The sequence below is a fragment of the Falco peregrinus genome, chromosome 3 (genome assembly GCF_023634155.1).
Source record: "Falco peregrinus isolate bFalPer1 chromosome 3, bFalPer1.pri, whole genome shotgun sequence".
Lineage (NCBI taxonomy): Eukaryota > Metazoa > Chordata > Aves > Falconiformes > Falconidae > Falco > Falco peregrinus.
Genome location: NC_073723.1, coordinates 45840469 through 45860408, shown reverse-complemented (window position 1 = coordinate 45860408; position 19940 = coordinate 45840469). Strand labels below are relative to the sequence as shown.

The following is a 19940-nucleotide window of genomic DNA, read 5'->3' as shown; positions in this document are numbered from 1 at the left end:
TAGTCTGACACTAATGTGAGTGAAGGTTTTAGAAAATATGCTTTATTGCATTTCCAGGAGTAAAGATAGCTACAAAAATAAAAAGCACTGGAATAAGGGATGCTTCATACCTGTTAGAAGACACTGTAGTCCTCATGACCTCTTCAGAGTCAGCATTTCACTCTAGCACTCCAGATAGCTAAGTATAACAAATTGTGAGGCATTCTTAAATATGTCATATTTTGGTGAACTGAATAGCTTTAATGCCATTTTTATCTTTTACTTTGCACTGAGTCCTACTAAACACTTGACAGTATCAGGAGATGCAGAAGTACTGCCACAGAATGTCACAGAATGGCAAGTGCTGAGCTCTTAAATGGCAAGTGCTTCTGGATGAAGTGCTGTTGTTTTCACTTTCCTTGCAAATTGTTTTCTTACAATGAATCATCATCTTTTACTCAACCCTTTTTTCACTTTAGAAAGGCCATATGCCTCAGGCTTGGAGGTGAAGCTAAAAGGGAAATGTCAACTTAATGAAAACAAGCAAGTGTTTTAGAAAGTCCCGAGTCTGTACTTCTAAATGTTCAACACCAGAGTGCTGAGCCAGGTCAGCTTCTCAGGCAGTCCGAGGAGATCTGCTACCGTGTGGGTCCCAAGATCATCGTCACACTGCAAAATATGCTCAGTGACTCTCAGCTCCAAGGATGACTTGCAAAGTTATCTATTATATAAAGCAATGTAACCAACGTGATCATGAAGATCCTGCTTTGCTTCTTTCTGCACATCCACACACACCCCCTCCCCAAGTTTTTAGGCCTTGCTGCTTAAACACTGCTTGGGGAGCAGAGCTCTCACAGGATTTACTAATATCTGAGGAGTGCATGTAAAACTTTCCTGGCTAGCACTGAAATGTTGCTGGAGCACACATGGAGTTACACACAGGATGGTACCCGATCCGAGACATGGAGGAGGAGCAGGCGGAAGGACATTGTATGGCAACATTTGGGATCCTGATTCATGCTCTCAGGATAATAATAGGTCTGGCCCTTCCCACAGAAATGCTTTACGTTATTTTTTCCAGTGGGAAATTCTCCTACAAAACCCAGAGAGTCCCAGAAGAGTATTTCAGTGAAGCAAGTCATGAGCTGTTGACTGTGGCAATACTAAAATACGTTGAAAAGGCAAAACCATAGAAGTAGAAATCATGATGGTTTCCCCTTCTCATAACAAACCCTGACTTCTAGGGACAGTGTTGCAGCTAGCAGGTCCCTCTTCTCTCTGTAAGGAATGTTTTGATAGGAGAAAGCTAAACCTTGCCATCTATTCCCAGGCAGGCAAGATGGACTCCTAAGGTATCAACAGTCTTCAGAATTCCTGTCACTTCAGTTCATTCTCTTTTTTTATCTATAGATTGGATAATCATGGCTGAATTGTCATTAGAAAAGAGATGTCTTTGGGGATAGAAAAATCTTTCAGGAAAAGAGCAAACACTGGAAGCCATTAACTGGAGACTGACAGTACTCTGGGAACATACCAAATTCTACCCTGATTTTGTACTTCCTCCTAACTGTCCATCTTTGACCACTGCCAGAGACAGAATATTGGGATATCTGGATCTGGCTCAGTAAGGACCTTCTTATGTTTTTATAAAAGGATTTTTCAAAAATGGAATTTGAGCAAGGAAGTATTGAGTTCCTGAATATTTGTCCTGTTGTTGATAACTCAGAGGGAAAGAAAAGGCAATCAGAGATCACACTGGTGTCAGCAGCCAGTCATTAATAAAAGCAAGTAAGGTCAAATGATGGAAGAGAAGGAAGCGATGTTTAGATCCAGTTGTACAACTCGGGGAATTTCCTGCTCTCGCATTTCCTGCTTTCCGTGATAACAAAAATACCAGGCAACATTCATGTACCAAACCTGAGGGCACCTGGGTCATTGATCAGATTGGAGGCCCACCTTAAAGTGTTGCCAGAGCAGTATGTTCTTTGAAGAATATCTTTCTACTTTGAAGAATGAAGGAGGGAGCATGAGAGGAGAAGAAGCTGGTAGGCAGCCTTAGAGGGGAAGATACCCTGAGAAGTCTTCCAAAACATGGCCTCACATGAGACCACCAAGTGCAACAGAGAGGGGTTGAGATTCCAAAGATGGCAAGGCAGAGTTTTCAATGTACAATGTTATTCAAAGAAAAGTAAAGCAAAGGCTGAGCAGACTCTCATGCAAATGTTCAAGCTGTCAAGCCACCACGAGACTCACCTGTCAGGCATGTTTGATGCCTCTTCATGTTGTCTGATGAATATTCCCCCTGGTTGTCTCACATTAAGGCAAACTGCCAACTGTCCTTTGTGGGCTCCTGCCAATAAACACAATCCTTCAAGATAACACACAATCAGCATTCAGTATGACTTCCATATAAATGTCAGATTATTTCATCATCCCAAACCCATGACAGTGGAGGCAGCTTTTAAAATATCCTGCCATGATATTGCAGTTGTTTTCTCAAAGTCCAGTACCACAAGCTATGAAAAGAAACATCAGGTTCTTCAGGAGTGTGTGCGTGAAGCTCTTGCAGACCCAACCACTGCGGTATGTTTAAAATACAAAGTAATATTTGCCATCTCCCCATCCCCCTGGCTCATAATTGCAAACCCATCTACTTTTGCTTGCTGCATATGTCAAGGCATACAACACTGCATGGCACAGAAGAATGCATGGCTGAAACCTTCCCTCTTGGTATGATTCCAGTTCCACCAAAAACATACCTGGCTTGTATTATGCATCACAGAATCTAGGCTATGTGATACAAGGCTCAAACAAAGCTTAGTGCAGGAAATCAGATGGAAATTAGAATTAGATGGGAAAGTTCCTAATTCTCCTCAGTGGAGTCAGACCCTTGAGGCCAAAGCCATTCAGAAGTTTGTCATTTTGACATTCTGCAACCTGAAGCCATTGGAGCTTGCCCTGTGCTTTGGAGCTACAGTTTCCACTGACATTAAAATCTGCCATAAAACCAAGACACTCATCAGGCAGAAAAAAACACAATGCACAGCAAATTTCACTGCTTCAGGCACTGGCAAGCATTATATTCTTGTCCTCTTCTGAACAGAGAAAGCATTGCCCGCATTTTCTGTATGTAAAATGCACAAAAGCTAGATTTTAACCTTTTCTTCAGTGATCTGGCTTCTAAAACACTTAAACACATGGGAAGATATTTTTGAACAACTTAGAGAATAAACATGTGATTGAATAGATATAAATTAGTAAGACTTTACATTGTTTGGGGGAGGTAAAAAACGACAGCGTACGTGTTGCTAACCCACCACAGTTCTGCAGAGATCAGTTTAAGAAACTCAAACCTCTCGAATACACTTGGAGAAGTACCAGAGAGGGGCACATAGTAGTATCCATCCCTTATCTTGTAGTTTTACACAGCTGTGGAGCAGAAATACTCTTTGATGTCTCACAGCAAATACCTCAGGTTCACCTAAGCCATCCTGGAAAGTTTCATTTGTAATGCTACAGGGACCCTCACGAGGCCAGGTACCGTGAGGGATGGTAACCAGCAGCTTCAAGGAGGTTATTAGCAGCGATGGGACAATAAACTGTCATGCTTTTTCAGAATTGCACCCCTATTTTCATGTGCTGTGTTTCACTTCACAGTAAATTTCCCTGTGTCTCAGCAGAGGCAAGGCTTTTCATTTTGCCTCTGTGTCTTTAGAATTACAGAGAACTGCTGCAGGCACGCAGGTGGTGTTTTCTTCAGCTTCCAACTGGCACTGCTAGCTTCATGTTTTGCTAGCATGATCAGATATTTCTGTGGCATGTACTATTTATTTAGAAGAATACTTTATAAAGCAGCAGGGAGTGATGAAACTTTTGACCTATGGCTCTAAAAACACATGGGAAGTCAATCAAAATGAAAGGCAAACCACACACTGAAATATATTGTCCAGGATTTTGCTTCAACAAACTCAGCTGAGCCAGGAGAAAACTATGGATGATGGGAAGGGTGATGGAATGACAACAGTGGGGGAAAAAAGGCACAAAAAAGGTACTTCAGGAACATTAGCATCAGGTCATGGTTTGCAGCTTGAATCTGAAACTTGCCACAAGCCTTGCAGCATAAGAGAAACAAATATTCCTTATCTGGACAGGGATTTTCTTGGAAGAGTATGAAAAGACAGCAGAAGGCAGAGCAATGAAACATTGGTGTCCCACTAACCTGCACCTTTGCCTCCGGCTCCATCCGCATCACGCTGGCAGCTCAGAGAGAAGACGCCAGAAAAGGCCAGAGGGAAGGTCAGAGAGAAGCCGTAGAACTGTGCAACATGCAGATGGATGAATCTGTGAGCATAAGGCAGGTGCAGCCACACAGAGTGGAGCTGGCCCTGTGAACCTACCCCACATGGGTCCATAACTGGGGATGTGTCCTGGAGAGGGGTCGGACCTGCCACAGGGAGCTGAGTCCTGTATCCATGCTGTGAACACCAGGGTTGTGCATGTCGCTGGCCGTCACTGGTATTAACATGGCTGATATTCCTATAGTGAAGGCTCTATGAGTCCTTTACACTCTCTTGTAGAGTAGCTGACTTCAGGATATTTTAACTGCAGTTGTGCTTTATGTTACTTCAATTGCTGGTACTACTAGCTTTATTCTTCTGTAGGATGCTTGATTTGTCTCACATGTCTTTTTTTTTAGAAGAATAGGCAGGTTAAACTACACAAATGACATCAAAAGTTTTTTTAAAGAACAGACAAACAGGATTAAAAATGAGACCCTGTTTACTAAAATAAGAGAAACCCTTCATAGCTATGATGTGACTGGATGACTAAGCCACCGATCCTTTCTTGAAGCGTGCTCTTTCCATGAGCAGATGGTTTGCTATTATGACCAAGGGATCTGAAGCCAGAGAAATTATCCAGTTGTGAGAATGCCACTGGAGAGAACGTGTTTCCTACCTCCTTTTTCCTCCTTCATGTCTTCTTTACTGCTGCTTCCTACTGATCTGGTCTCTGTAAGCAGCGTGGGAGACCTTACCCTGTCCCCTGCAGGGGAAAAGAGGCTGTTTCTGCCACTTTCAAAGGAGATACAAAGAAAGTGCTGTTTTGCGTTTCCATTCCAGGTTGTGAACACAACAGCTGTGGGGGTAATAAACTGATCATAGTGAGACTGATGGAAGAAGGGAAGGGATCAGTAATAATTTATTACTAAGTGGCTATTTTAAGGTCTTCCTGCAAGTTCTTTATTTTCCCACAACTTCCCTTCCTAGGCACACCATCACTGACTTTTAATGCAATTCAGAATCTCAAAGACCATCAGTTACCAGTGCTCAATTAATTCTTGAGGTGTGCCATACTGTCACGTGGACCTTTGGATCTCAGCTGTAAGATCCATGCTGTCATTTCTGCCACGGCCGGGTCCTTTGGTTCCCACTGTCACACGTACTGGGGCTCAGCTGCCTCAGCTGAGGAAACCTACTCCAGATACCCCCACCTCTGCTTGTGTCCATCTGGTGCAGCAGCATCACTTGCATCCGGGATGAGTCTACTGCACATTGGTTTGACTGCTTCCCACCTTTATCACTGCCAGCACAACTTCACAAACCATACTGGACTTGCTGCTTTGCTTTATCTATCTCAAGACACTTGTGAGGCCAAAGTGACTCTGGCAGCTTGCTGACAAGCACAGGCATCTTGTCTTCAGAGTTCATGTGACCTCACTGGTGCCCCATTAATTTCACAATGTTAAATACAGACCTGGTTGTGACCTACCCCTCCTGCATGTATCTTCTCAATAGCCCTCTCAAGCTGCTGATGCAGGCAGCTTGGTGAGGTGCAAATTTCCTTACAGCTCTCCCATCAGAGGGGTCTGCTGGGGGATAAATTCCCATGGCATTCTCTGGAATATGTCTGTACACCTTACATCTTTGTTTGGTTTATGTAAGAATTTGTGTTTTCTGAGTTGCTTGAAACCTCCATATAAGATTTTTTTACCTTTCCCCCCCATATCTGTCCTAATTTATGCACAACTTAGTACTGTTTACACTGTCAAGTGTGTTCTATTTCCAAGCAAAAAACTTCTGGCTCTGGCTGCAACCCAATGGCATTCTGAGAAAAAGGTTTCCTAAAGAGATAATGATCATGCACAAATGGATGCCCCAGTTTCATAAGGTCATGTCCCAGAGTGTTACTGCCCTTTCAGTTTCTCATTAGAGACACTGCAATAATGCCCTTTCCAGGTCATTCATATGCAAATTAAATTTTCAACATTTTTGCTTGCTTTTTATGTGATCTGTAAGAGCACTACATTCACTTGTTAATCTTAGTTATATTTTCATTCCTAGAGCAATAGGCTTCTCTTATTGTAGCTTGAATTATGGCAAGATAAACTTTCTTTCATGGGTAGATGAGCCATGGACCACCTTGACTGTTTCATCCTATTCCACCCTCTGTTGAGAGTTCCTGTATTTCCTGAAAGCATCCTTAGTTTCCCCTCCAGTTGCTGTCAACAATTATCCATCCATTGAATTAATTCACTCTGAGATCCAAAAGCTGGCATCTTTTTATCTCAATAATAAGCATATTTTTTTTTTCCTTCTGGTACCACTATAAATTTTGACTTTCCCATATTTATCAATATTTTCCTTTATCCAAACACTTACTGACAGAATTCTATAATGGAATATGTTTTACCTGTATAGGACCAGAGTTACGTTGTCCTACCATCACTGACTTTTCTTTGCTAATGATGGTGTCCCTGGCGCACCTAAACATCATGGAAAATCAGTCGGTGTCCCGTGGGCCCTCAGGTGGACAGTCCATTCACCTTCTGCTATGCTGTTTTCCTTGACTGCCATGAAGTGTGCTTCCTTCCTCTACAGATCTCTGCTGATGCTTGTAAATGCCTGTGTCGTGTTGTGAGCCTTTCACGAATGCCAGCTATTACCTTGCATGAATTGTTTGTCCACTCTGAGTTTCTCAGAATCTTGGACTCTGTGGACTCCCATGCTGACAGGTTTATATTTTCATGTCGTAATGTCATTTGCAGAGATATTGTGGACTTTTTTTCATGTCCACAGCATCAAAGCAATATCTAACCTCCTCAAACTTCAGGCAAGTCTTTCATTGCTTTAGAAATGCTAATTGCTTTGCTGTAAAGTTGATTCTGGGTATTTCAGTAGGTACTTCCTTGAATGATATTTCCCAGAATCTGTGGTCTTATCACAAATCAAATTTGATTCAAAAAATTGAAAAACTTTTTAAACTTTCTATCCATCACAAAAATAGTATTATTTTTACCACCTTCTTTGTAATGTCTATTTAAAAACATATATCTGACATGTTCCACTTTACCTTGAGAGTAGCGCTCAAATTTCTGTAATGATCCTTCATAATTAGACTCCTCTGCCTAAGTTAATGGGAAAATATTTTTAACAATCAAGGTGCTTCAGAACTTCTGTGTCAGAAATTAAGCTACCTTTCCAGTGGCACTTCTAGCTTAATGGATATAGACTGAAGTACTAGGCAAACAACTCCAACTACCTTCTGTAGTCTGAAAGAATTTTGCTGCTGTCAAGGCATCTAACTTCTCTGGTTTTCTGTGTCGGATACTTGCTTGCTGTTTATGCTCGGGAAAATTAGTCGCTCAATAATTGTGATGAGTGAAGAATTTGCTACATTCAGTGGTGGATTTCACACTGAGCAGGCTTTCATAACCTGTTTCACAACTCAACCAGTTCAAACAGTAGAACTTATTCAACAGAGTAGACTACCAGATTGTACAATACTGTGTGCCTAAGATTTGTTTTAAACTCAAAATTGAAACAATACAGTCCCTGGAGCAGAGAATTGGTGTGTGTGGGGTGTGTGTGGGTGTGTGTGGGTGTGTGTGAGGGGAAAGAAGGATGTTTGCTGACAGTTTGGTCTTAAAATTTTGGGGAGGATGGCACCAATAAGCAGTGAACTGACTTTCCCAGACAGACCCTTAATAGAAGTGGGGAAGCAAGACATTAGTGTAACCTCTGCATTATAAGGGTGTAGTCAGCAGCCCTTATCTTGATTTTTTTATGCAAAGATGTACTGTACATGCACACTACTGCATATATACAATAAAAGTGTGTCATTGTCAAAAGAAAAGGGAAAAAAATTAGTCCCAGGTCAAGCATCTTTGAAGTGTTCAGCAGTACTATTAACTTGTCACTAATGCTTGCAGACAAATGTTGGCTTTGGTTGCAATCCCCAAATGTTTTCCAAATTGCTGAATTTCCAGCAGAACTTGTTTAATTCCTACCAGAAATAACGTAGCACTACTGGAAAGCTGTCCAGTGAACAGTATAAATGAACACTCCTAAGCTCTGGTACCTTCCTGTGCCAGTTATAGATTTCAATAATGGAGAGGGTTTAATTAAGTTGATGGACATAAGTGGGATTAATATGCATTGGGGCATGTGTGAAATACTGTAGCAGTTAGTAGGGAATGCAGCTTTTCTGATGACTTCTGTTCACCCAGCACATTCCCAATAACGAGGAAATCCTTCATTCTTGGAACAACAGTTCAATGCAGGGAGTTAGTGATAATAGATTTTCCTCTGGTCTGAACCAATTATTTTCCTTTGTTTATTGCTGTCATTTATGCTCATAATATGGGGTTTGGGGCAAAACGTGTCATAAATAAACCTTACCTTCCTGCACATTAGTCTGTAATAAATTCTGTGGCATATTTCAAAGATGATAAAAGCTTCAGCTTTAAGCGGAAACTGCAGCCTGAAGCCCCGAGTAACCAGAGATTGGTCAGTGGTAATTGTGGAACATGAGTAAGTAAATTATAGGGCAGGAGCAATCTGACACCTTCAGATGCACACAAACCCACACATATAAAACCCCACAGAATCATGGGATAATTAAGATTGGAAGGGATCTCTGAAAGTCATCTGATCCCATTCACGGCTTAAGGCAGGGCAAACTTTGACGTTAGATCCAGGTTTGATTTTAGATCAGGTCACTCAAGGTCTTTTCCAGCTGAGAGGTGAACATCTCTGCAGATGGGGTTTCCACAGCCTCTCCAGGAAATGCATTCCTGTGTTAGACTGCCTGCTGGGAAACTTTCTCCAAGTATGTGATTTGGCTTTCCTCCACAACTGCAACTTTTGGTGATCACCTTGTCTTTTCTTCCTGAGAAAAGTCTGGCTGTCATCTCCATAGGTGCTCATTAATTTGTTGCAGGGAACAGTGAGATCTCCCCTTAACCTCCTCTTCTGTGGGCTGAACAGACCCTGTTCTCTGAGCATCCCCCCATAGGTTATGTGCTCTAGTCCCCAGCCATCTTGGCAACTTCTGATGGACTCATTCCAGTACGTCAGCCTCTCCTGCAGTAGGAAGCCCAGAAATGGACACAGTACTCCAGATGCGGTCTCACAGGCGCTGAGGGAAAGGATCACCCCCCTCACCCACTGGTTACGGCACTTGTTAGTACAGCCTAGGACACAGTTGGCCAATCTTGTCATATGAATACACTGTTGACTCATGGCCACCAAGACACTCAGGTCTTCTTCTGCAAAGCTGCTTTCTAGTTGTTCAGTGCCTGACTGTCCTGCTGCATGGGGTTGTTCTGTCTAACTCAAAACACTTTGCATTTGTTGATGTGGTTCCCAGTAACTCATCGCTCCAGCCTGTCAGCATCCCTCTGAACAGGGACTCTGCCTAAACTTCTAGCATATCAGCTGTACTCCACAGCCTGCTACCATCAACAAAGCTTCTGAGGATTAGTTGCTCCCTACCATCACCCGGGTCGTTTATAAACACATTGAGCTGAACTGGCTCCGGTATCCACTCCAGAGAAAAAACATTACTAAATGACCATGAGGCAGGCTTTGTACCTTTGATCTCAACACCTGAATCCCAGCAATCTGATCGATTTTTCACCCACACTGTATACTACTTCTCCAAACAAAATCTCTGCAGTTTGCTAGACGGACAATATGGGCCACCATGCCTAAGGCCTGGCTGAACTCGAAGTAAATGACAGCCACTGATTTGCAAATGCCCTGGTACTCAAGCAGAGAGCAGTAATAAAATGTGTGCAGTTTAACAAGGAGGATAGACTGTTGCACGCCTTCAGGTGGAAAGAGTTCTTGATGGGAAGCTTTCAAATGAGAAGGTACAGACTAACTGCCCTGTATCCACCTAGCAAATTTAATGACCTCCAGGGATATGACACAGCATACTCTAAGCCTCTGGGTGGAAAAAGCCTAGTTCATTTAAGACTTCATGTAGCAGTACTTAATGTGTGACTTTAATACAATCAGAGAAGAAAGAGGAAGAGGAAAATCTGTATGGCTTTTTAATCTGAGGTGGGTGAGAAATGGGCTCATGCCTTCCTGCTACCTGTAGTTTTAGCAAATTTAGAGACATCTTCCTTTTTTTCTGCTCTTGGCCTTAGAAAAATTAATCAGAACAAATTCTTAAGAGCAGAACAGGAGAACAGAGGAATCATTAGCTTGCAGACTGATGCTTTGCTGCCTGAAAACAGAATTAAGAGTAACCTTTTGGGGTAGGCAGCGCAAGCACTACTTGGGCAGTAAACTTAACTGGTGACCCTCAGCTTCTACTTGTTCAGGGATGGTAGTGGGAGCAGGTGATAATATAAAAGAGGTCAAAAGAATAAAACATTATCCTGGGATTATCTCCACAGTCTGATATCCGTGCTTGGCTGATAATAATGAAAAGGCTGGGAAGCTGCAGTGGTGTGTGTCCTGCTTTCCTTACACCTCCACAGACAGCAGAAATAATTTTCCTATTGCTATCTTTTAAAGTTGTTTTGAGGTCAGAGTTAAGGTTGCAGTAAATCAAGGTAGTGAGGAATAAGAAGTGTGAACTAAAGGGAAGTTGTGTTGTGGAAATGAAAGAGCTGTTGCAAGGAGTATAAGCTTGTATTTTGTGTGGCAAAGTGTACAAAGTTTACGCAGCATTTAATGTTGCCAGACTGATAAAAGCCCTGAGTGATTATGTGATGAGCAGAACTGGCTGTTGCTTGGCATTGCTTTAGGTGGTGAACATGGCACAAACCCCCCCACATTAAAATGGCAAAGCCATGCAGTTAGAAAATGAGAAATCCTAGTATCAAAGCACAGCTTCAGGGGTCCCTGACTCCACCTGTGCTTCACAGTATTTCTAGAAGCAAAACCACTGCAGGGAGAGCTCTGCCTCCCACCCATGGGTCAGGGCTGCAGTAGCTTTGTTGGGAGAACACAGCAAATGAACTCTAAGGATTTTGACTGACCATAGCTTTTAAGGCAAGAGGGTATAGCTATGACTAGTCCAGATTATGAAACGTCTCAACCTCCAGAACTCCTTGAATGAGTTCTGGCATACACACGTGCAAAGCTGCAAATTCTCACTGTGACAGTAAAACCATGTGAACTAGGAAAACCTTATGTGAAATGCTGGGTACATGCCCCAAAGGCTTTGAGGTTTAAATCTCCATCCTCCAGTAATCATAGAAATATTTTGAAGTGCAGAAAACACACACACACACACACACACGTACACACACAAACTCCCCCACTGAAAGAGAAAAAAACAACTGAAAAAATATCTTCACCATGGGGACACATTTGTTGATGATGACACAGACCAGAGAAACTGTTTTAAAAAGGGTTTGTGTGAGAGCTAGGGGAAGGGAGACCTTCCATTTTAACATGGGGTTCCAATCTCAAATAAATTAGGGTAAATCCTAAAGTTCTTAGTGAAATAAGATGGGAAACTAACTTCTGTTTAGCAGATAGCCTTGAGAAATGAGTGCTAGTAACCTAAGATACCTTCCAGCAGCTGCATAGAGAAATCAACACAAAGGGTTGTCTGAACTTCTTGCTAGATGCAGAGAAATTTACTGTCAAATAGTTTGTTTCAGTCAGTCAACAAATGCTAATAAAAACATTGCTTGATCATTTTTTTCTGACCCATGCTAGGTTATAACCTCATCATAATAACAGCCTATAATATTTACATGCTGCTCTACATATGAATGCACATGCAAAATCTTTAAGGTGATTGCATACTTTGTTCAAGCCAAGCTGCAACAGACTCCTGGTCAGCACTAAATAGGTTGCCTAACTCCATAAATAACAAAATCTCCTTTTCTCCATCATCAGCTTTCAATCAGAACACAAGTAGTGTAATACGACTGTGTGATTTCTGTGTACACTTTGGTGCTTCATATGCAAGATGGAAAGCTTTTCCTGCAAAGTCAGTAGGACGCCTGAGAAGAAAGGCAAGTGCCACAAGACCTTTTTTAATTGCTTTTTTCTGTCTGACTTTAGCTAACACTGTGGGTATTTGTCCTCACCATGACAATTTGGCCCTCATTGCCCCTTCGCTCAGGCATAGGACTATTTTGGCAGAGAGCAGATACATAGATACAGCAAGTGGCAATGTGAAGAAAATATAGAATAAATGTTCTACATACATGATGTAGATTCTCAGCATAAAAACGCATATTAAAAGAGGTAGCCTTTTTGCAGGGTCTTTTGTTTAAAATCCCAGCACTGGACAAGAAATAAGGTGCTGTACTTTGTCCTTTTCAGAACTGTTTTTTTGTATGCACTCGACTCTCTCCTTTCAACAGCCTTTTAAATCCTAGTGGATTTGCTTCAGTACCATCTTCTCTGCCGTAACTCCTTAATTCCCTGTGATTTCAACCACAGTGTCCCACAAATCTATTGCCCTTTGGGGTAGACACCTCTCTATGGAAATAGAAATAGATAGGGAGAGAGAGGTTTGAATCAGGTCAGCTAAGGAAAATAGCAGATTTTGGCTACAGTGGTTAATAGCACTGATTAATTTTGTTTAGGGCTTACCTTTTAAAAATTATTTTCAAAAAACTCTATGTTATTCTTTTTCAAAAATTTTATATTAAAAATAGAATATTTTTTGAGTCAAGTTTTCCATGCCAAACTTTTTAACCCCAGTGCTCCTGGCTGGATTTTTTACTAGGTGCAAAAGACTTAGGGTGGTCTTTCCTTAAAGCTTTCTCAATGCCATCTTTCACTTTCACTGTTGGACACACTCATTCTGCTGGTGGCTGTTTTGCTTCAGAAGGTCCTGTGTTAAAATCTGGCCGCAAAAACCCCACTTCTTTATCACACCCCCAAAACTGAGAGCAGCTCACACCCACACAACCCACCAACGAGACACAAACAGCATTGCTTTAACTCGTAGTGTCAGGGAAAGGATTGGAGGGACGTCACTTCTCTCAAAAACCTGGTGTTTGCACAGAGACTTTTTTTCCAGGGATTCTTAGTGAACAACCAAAGCTCGTAGGTCACAGCCAGCCAAGGGCCGGGTGTCCCAGGGAGAGTGAAGCATCACAGCCAGCCTGTGGTCACACACTTCAGCCAGCAGCCCCTGCATTCATCCAGCAAGCCTCCAGGCCAGGCTTGTGCTCTGCCCAGCACATTTTACCGTTTCTAATTAAGCCCTAAACTACTTACAGCTTTGATGATCTCCCTGCTGCTTTTTCCTTCCCCCACAACTAATTTCAGACATTCATGTTCAGTGAGATACAGGAATAGAAGCAGCTCAGCTTACAGTCACCCTCACTTAAGAAAGCTGGATATAAATGTTTTTCTGAGCTACAATTTACACCGAAAATCAGGACACTAGAGACAATTTAGCCTGGTTTGCTAGAGCTGGCTGCAAAGATCATAGCAAGTCCCTAAACTAACTCTGAAAAATAGCCTCCAGCTAATTCATGTCCCTTCCCATGCTGCTGCCTGTTCCTGTGACCCCATCTACCCCTCCTTAGTTTAGTGTGTGACTTTCATTCTTCCTGCTCCACCAGAAGCTCCCTGAGCTGGCCTCACCTAATCTGACCTAATCTAGAGCAAACTGTGCCGCCCTGGTTGCACACACCTGCATTGACTGCTTCCAAATCAGTGTGTCAGTGTTCTTTGTATTATTATTTTTAATCACCTTTTGATTTCCTCTCTTCTCTGTGTATCTCCTCAACCAAACCCCTGAATGAACCTATGGTTTCTTAGTCAATATAATTTATCCATCTTTTTTTCTGGAGGAAGCATCAGTCTCTACCTTAAGCTTGTGACACACTTTCGAATCAACAGGGGGCACATGCCAAGCGAAAAAGCAGCACTGGGGTATGATGTCAATTCAACAGAGTCACTGCTTCTGGGAAATTTTCTGTTCCTAAATTATTCTGAGCTGGTTCGGCAAAGGGTTTCTTGTAGAAAGGTAGTGAAGAAATCCCCCTTTTGCCCCAAGGTTACAAGTTATTTTGTTAGACCAGATGATATGACAGCATGATTCTATCAGGACAAATCAAAGTTTACTGAGCAAATCTGTGTTCTATAAGCTGATTTATTGGTGCCATCTGCCAACACCCGTGAACAGATGCTCTGTAGGACCTCACTGATATGCAATAATGATGGGGAGAAACCCACAGCAAATGCCTGGATTTTAAAAGTTATTGAGTGTAGCGGGAGAGATAACAAACATAATGAAAAATGTCTAGGGGAATGCATCCCAATGTTCATGTTTCAGTCTCACTTCCCTGACAGCAGTACTTCAGAGTGTACGCATCTACATATGTGGGTATGCAGTGTAAAAATAAACCAAGCACTTATATTTCCCCATGATTTTGCTCCAATCTTTTCTACTGTATGCTTCAAAGAAAAGAGTGTTTTGGTGGGAGCAGTTACAGTCAGAGCTTACCCAGAATTGATGAGTTCTTCCCAATTGCAAGAATTCTTTTTATGGTGGCATTTGAGCAGGTCAGGACTGCCATATCGCTAGCACTAATGTCTTTTTTTTAATGGTTTTCCCTGACTCTGCAGCTATTTGTAAGCCCCATGTACTCTGAGGGCATGCCAAGGTAGAAGCAAACGAGTTTGCAATTATTGCCACCGGCAACATTAATTTTGCATTCCCGTCTCTTCAAAAACACAGGGGAGCAAAAAGAGATAACACAAAGAAGAGCAACTTGCCCAAACGGAGATTTGAAACGTGCCTGGGCTCAGAGCAGGCACCGCAGCAGGTGAGGGGGAGCAGCCCTGGCTCCCGCAGCCCCAGGGATGGCTTGGAGAGGTGCGGGAGCAGCCTGGTCCTGGGCTCCTCATGGCCCCCAGCCCTGCTACTGCCTCCCACTGCCTCCTGCCTTTTGGGATTTCCCAAACTAAACATTCATCCCTTAGGAGCTGCATTAAAATTAGAAGCTGAAGCTGTAGTGATGGGGTGGGAGGCACTTTACCTTCTCTCCTAGCATACACTATACAACAACCTGCTCTGTCCACAGCAAGGGCATTATGTGGCATTCATCTGAAGATGCTCAGGAACGTGTTTTTGATAGCCACAACCTATCCAATATCTGACAAAGTCATAAAATTGAGGGACAACAACTTTCAACCACTGCCACTCTTTCAGAGGCTGAACTTGGATCCAGAGCTGAAGAGCAGAGAGCCTCCTTCCATTGTTGTGCCGATCCATTAAAATAAAACACACTCGCAGAAACTCTCCGTGGAGAAACTATCAGTGTACTATTAATAAAATCTTCCTGAACTATTAATATGATCTGTGGGAGCTTTAATCCACCACAGAGACTGATTATGTAAGTCATGAAGATGCTGCTTTTGTCCTTAGTTTAAATGACCTTTCAGTTTAAACAGTTTTGTTTACGATTGAATTCTTCCTGAATCTAAAGGAAATTATTTTTTTAAAAATGGATTATATTTTGATTTGCAGTAAACTGGCAAGTATCGTTGAGATTAAAGTGTATTTAGATGGCAAGATGTGTGTTTGCTTTTCTGATTGCAAAGGGTAGAAGTTATGAAAATATTTTTTAAATGTTTGTGTCACAAAATTCAGATGTCCCACAACCTAAAAATATGCTATAATTTGGTTTTTGAGCTTAGGTCATCAGTCTATGAAGTCAATTCATGCAGTTTAAAAAGATTGACCTTGACCACCAAGTTGGATTCATTCCTAATTTTGGAATTCCAGAGATTGTTTTGCTTTTCTGCCACACTTCGATGTGAGAAGATGCTGGAAGTTCATCTTGATTTTTAGCTTTCAGGCAGTTCAGAACAACACAGTAAGTGTTTTCTGATGCATACTCATGCCAAAAGAAATAGATGTTGTGAAGGCAAGAATAGGCAGAAATAATGAAAAACTGTCTCTCGTTCACCTCGTAGCTATCGCTCCCGACCTATTTAGTGGAACATTATGTACCGAGGGTTTTCAGTCCCAGACTCATTTCAGTTCAGAAATTTCCCTGCACAGGAGGTCTGAGCAGAAAAGGGAAACAATGATCTCCGTAACATTTCGCTCTAATCTGCGATCTGGGAGACACTTCTCCAATCCGAAACAAAAGATATATTGAGGCTTGTATGGATTTTGGGGTGTCTGTGGCAGCTCCATTTGTGGCATTCAAGTGTTCATTTCTTTCTTTTCTTTGGGGACGATGCAGAGGGGAATAACTGAAACCAGTGAGGAATGTATATAGTCAAAAAAAAGACAAATCAGGCAAAAGAAAAGTCCCGTCTATGGCACCAGTTTCATTCAATTAAAAGAAACAACTAAAAACCTGCGTCTGGACAATTTTCTCTCTCTAGGTTTGCCTACACTGCTTTGGGAAGGTGCCACTGCAGCATGGTTAGATATACTCCTTACTTTAGTTCACTTCAGGTCCCAGTGAAGGAGACCTGGTCTGACTCTGGAGTGAGATAGCTGCCCAAGAAGGTATCTGGAGTACTTTCACTGTTTCTTCCCTGCTATTGCTGAGTAGCAAGTTAACTAGATTAGCACTGGGTTGGATGCATTTATTTATGCTGCAATTTCATCTCAGAGCAACGTGCTGATATGTCAAGCCTGGCTTTCAGATAAAATGACGGTAGTGCCCACAAATAATTAGACCAATTCCTGCATGCTATATTTTATTTATGTCAATGGAGTAAATACAAACATATCCGCAGGTTTGGGTATTTTTAACAAAGAATCAGGTTAAGCAAAGGCTCCATGATTCCAGGGTCCTTTTCACAGTAGGCTCCAAAAAATGTACCTCATTATAAAATACACCTTCCCAAGGAATCACAAGACATGAGAAATCAAAAGAGAATTCCTAAAAGCAAAAGCTTTCCAGCAGAAAATCAATTTCAGCTACTTTCACCTTGCCCCAGGGAAAGCAGCAGAGACACTAAGTGGGGTGTGGGAAATGTCTCATACATCTTCCTGGAACTGCACAAGGCAGACCTCCAGACGGGAGCTTTCTTTTCCAAGACAGCTCTGCTCTAATTAGGGACTTCTGCAAAATTGGTATGTTGCGTTTCCAAACAGTGTCTGGATGAATCCCATATCAAATTTCTTTGGTTAAAAAAAAAAAATGTTGTCTTTGTCCTTGTTCTAATTGACAGCCTTACAAATGCAGGTGGACTGAGGGATGAAGGTCAAAATGAGTTTATTGTGCTTAACAGGGCAAGAAACAAAAATTAGCAGAAAGTTACACACAAAAAAATGTTCTGTGGTGGTTGTTTTTTTCCTGGCCATCAGGTTGCCTTTTCAAGGGTCTGTCTGTACACATTTTCAGGTATGCCTTCAGAATGAAAAGAAAGAAGTTGTCCTTAAATAAAACTGTTATATGATGGGCTTTCCTGTAATGGTTTTAATCTACTGATGTACCAGACAATCTAGTTTATGGATTCAACAGTCTCTGTTGGATGGACATAAAATTCATTTTCTATATAGGAAAGTACATTCTTCTCCTTACTTGACCTTTCCCAGAGCCAGTCTGCCCATTTAAACCTCTGGCTGGTTCCTATAATTCTCAGCATTCAGAACTTTCCGGGTAACGTGGTATCATTAAGGCTGGTCAATAATGTTTTAAAAAAAAACACTTTCCCTCTTGGAAATGAAATCTGACTGACATTTCTCACTGGAGATTGTGATTAATATTATCTGCATTCCAGTGAGAAGGCAAAACAATTTTTCTTTTTCAGGTTGGTATAAATCTCTGTCCTAAAGTTTTTCCCCTGCTTCCCATCTCTCATTTCTTTACTGCCCTTTGCTTCAGACTCAGACTGTATCTCCTATGCTGACCTATGCTACTATGGTACAACCTGGGATAGCTGTGGCAGCTCAGCCCCAAAGAGCAAAGAAGTCCATAATTCCCCCTTAGAGATACAGCTTGTGGGATGGCAGCCAGCCTGACAAATATAGAATTAAAAAAAAATAATAATAAAAAAGCAAATATAAAACATTCCAATATTTTTTAATATATAATTTTTTTAATATTCTGTGAAAAGTTTCAGATCTTCAAATTTTCATTCCCATGCTGGAGGAAAGCAACTGAATATGTGAATTTTGCAAGAGACGGGCATTTTTGGCTTTGGTCTACTCTAAAACTCAATTTTAGGTTACCACAGGGTAAAAAAATCACTTTGGGCTTCACTTCACAGTTCTGTTGGTCAATGTTTTTCTAGGTGGGCTCAGACCCTCTGCAGCTGTTTCTCAGCCCAGCTGAAGGCACTCCACCCTGCAGCACTGCAGTAGTTTATATCAGTCAGAGCTGTGTCCCTAAACTCCAAGGAATATTTCAGCAGCAATGGAAATACAGTCATCTTTATCATGAATGAACACCTCAACAGAGCATGTGCCATCCTTAAAAAGCTCAGCTCAGAGTTTATTGGGATTTACAGTGGGATGCCCTGTTATGTTACACTGCTTGGCCTCCCATGGCTTGGCCTGACTACCCACTGTCTTGCACAGAGCATCTGATACTGAGATTTGTAACAATTCCAGGCCAGCTGATGTGTCTGAGGTCTAAGCAGCTTGTAGCACTGTATAGCAATAGAAAAAGGTATCACTTAATGCCCGTGGCTGCTCACGAACATTACCTGAGTATGGTTTAAGATGATTACCAGGGCAATCCATGACCAGTGCTAAAGAACACAGAGAATCCTGCCAATCCACCCCGGGTGACAGGAGGTTGTGGGACACCTATGTAGTGCTAAATCTGGGGGGAAAAATGACCTTGAAGCAGCACAGAAGCTATACTGAACAGGTGTATAAGGAGATTTTCCATAACATCTCACAAATTCATCCCATACCCTCACCAGCTGTGCTCAACCTCTAATGCTCTGGAGTAAGGTGAGAGAAAGCCCCAGGACAACCTCTGCTAATTGTGGGGGGAACGAACCTGCCTGAGTCCCAAAGCCAAAGCCCTGAAGGAATAGACCTGATTATGCTCTGTCTTTACATGCTGAGCTGTAGGGGTTAGGAGCACACATGGGATGAGGATGGCTTCATCAGTATCTCCCTTCACAGGGGAGAGACAGGCACCTCTCCTCTCGCTGGAAGCGTATTTGCACACAGGAGCAGCGGTTGCCCCACTACTTATGCAATATGAAAAAATCCTGGGCTTTTCCCTGACTGACTGACATTTGTTAAATGAGAGTGTAGGTACAAAATACCCACCACAATATACAATAACCTTTCAAGACACACCAGCATCCTCCTCTTTTATTAAGCATGCCTCACTGGCTGAGCAGAGTAGGATGCTATTGCAAACACCTCCCCGGCGGGACACTACCTGCATGCTAATGCCGAGGGTGTTTGTGCACAGCCTGGCAGCAAGAGCTGGGCTCCGACAGTTTCCATGGTGCCGTCATGGTGCGCTCTCCCTACACCTTCACTTATCAACATTTCCCACCCATCCTCCTCCCCGTAATAGCTGCTTGCTCACCCCGAAAGGTCAGCCTTTGTAATGATGATTTGAGCAGGGGGGAGGCAGGGGGGAGGCAGGGAGGCCGAAGGGTGAAAAGGTGAGCTGTGTGCAGCAATGTGCGTGGGAACCGGGGGCTTGCCTTACACTGCACAATGAGAAATTAGAAAGCTTCCCCTCGAGGGAGCAGTGTTCACCAGCCCCCTCCTCTGCTTCCCATTCTGGCCAAGTCAGATACCCT

The 19940-nt window shown here is 42.3% G+C and overlaps 1 protein-coding gene across 2 annotated transcripts in view; it reads left to right on the top strand.

The window, feature by feature from the left end:
- The window catches only part of CLVS1 (clavesin 1), a 105190-nt gene that overhangs the window by 66066 nt on the left and 19184 nt on the right, over positions 1–19940 (top strand). The gene's annotated exons all lie outside the window — the stretch shown is intronic.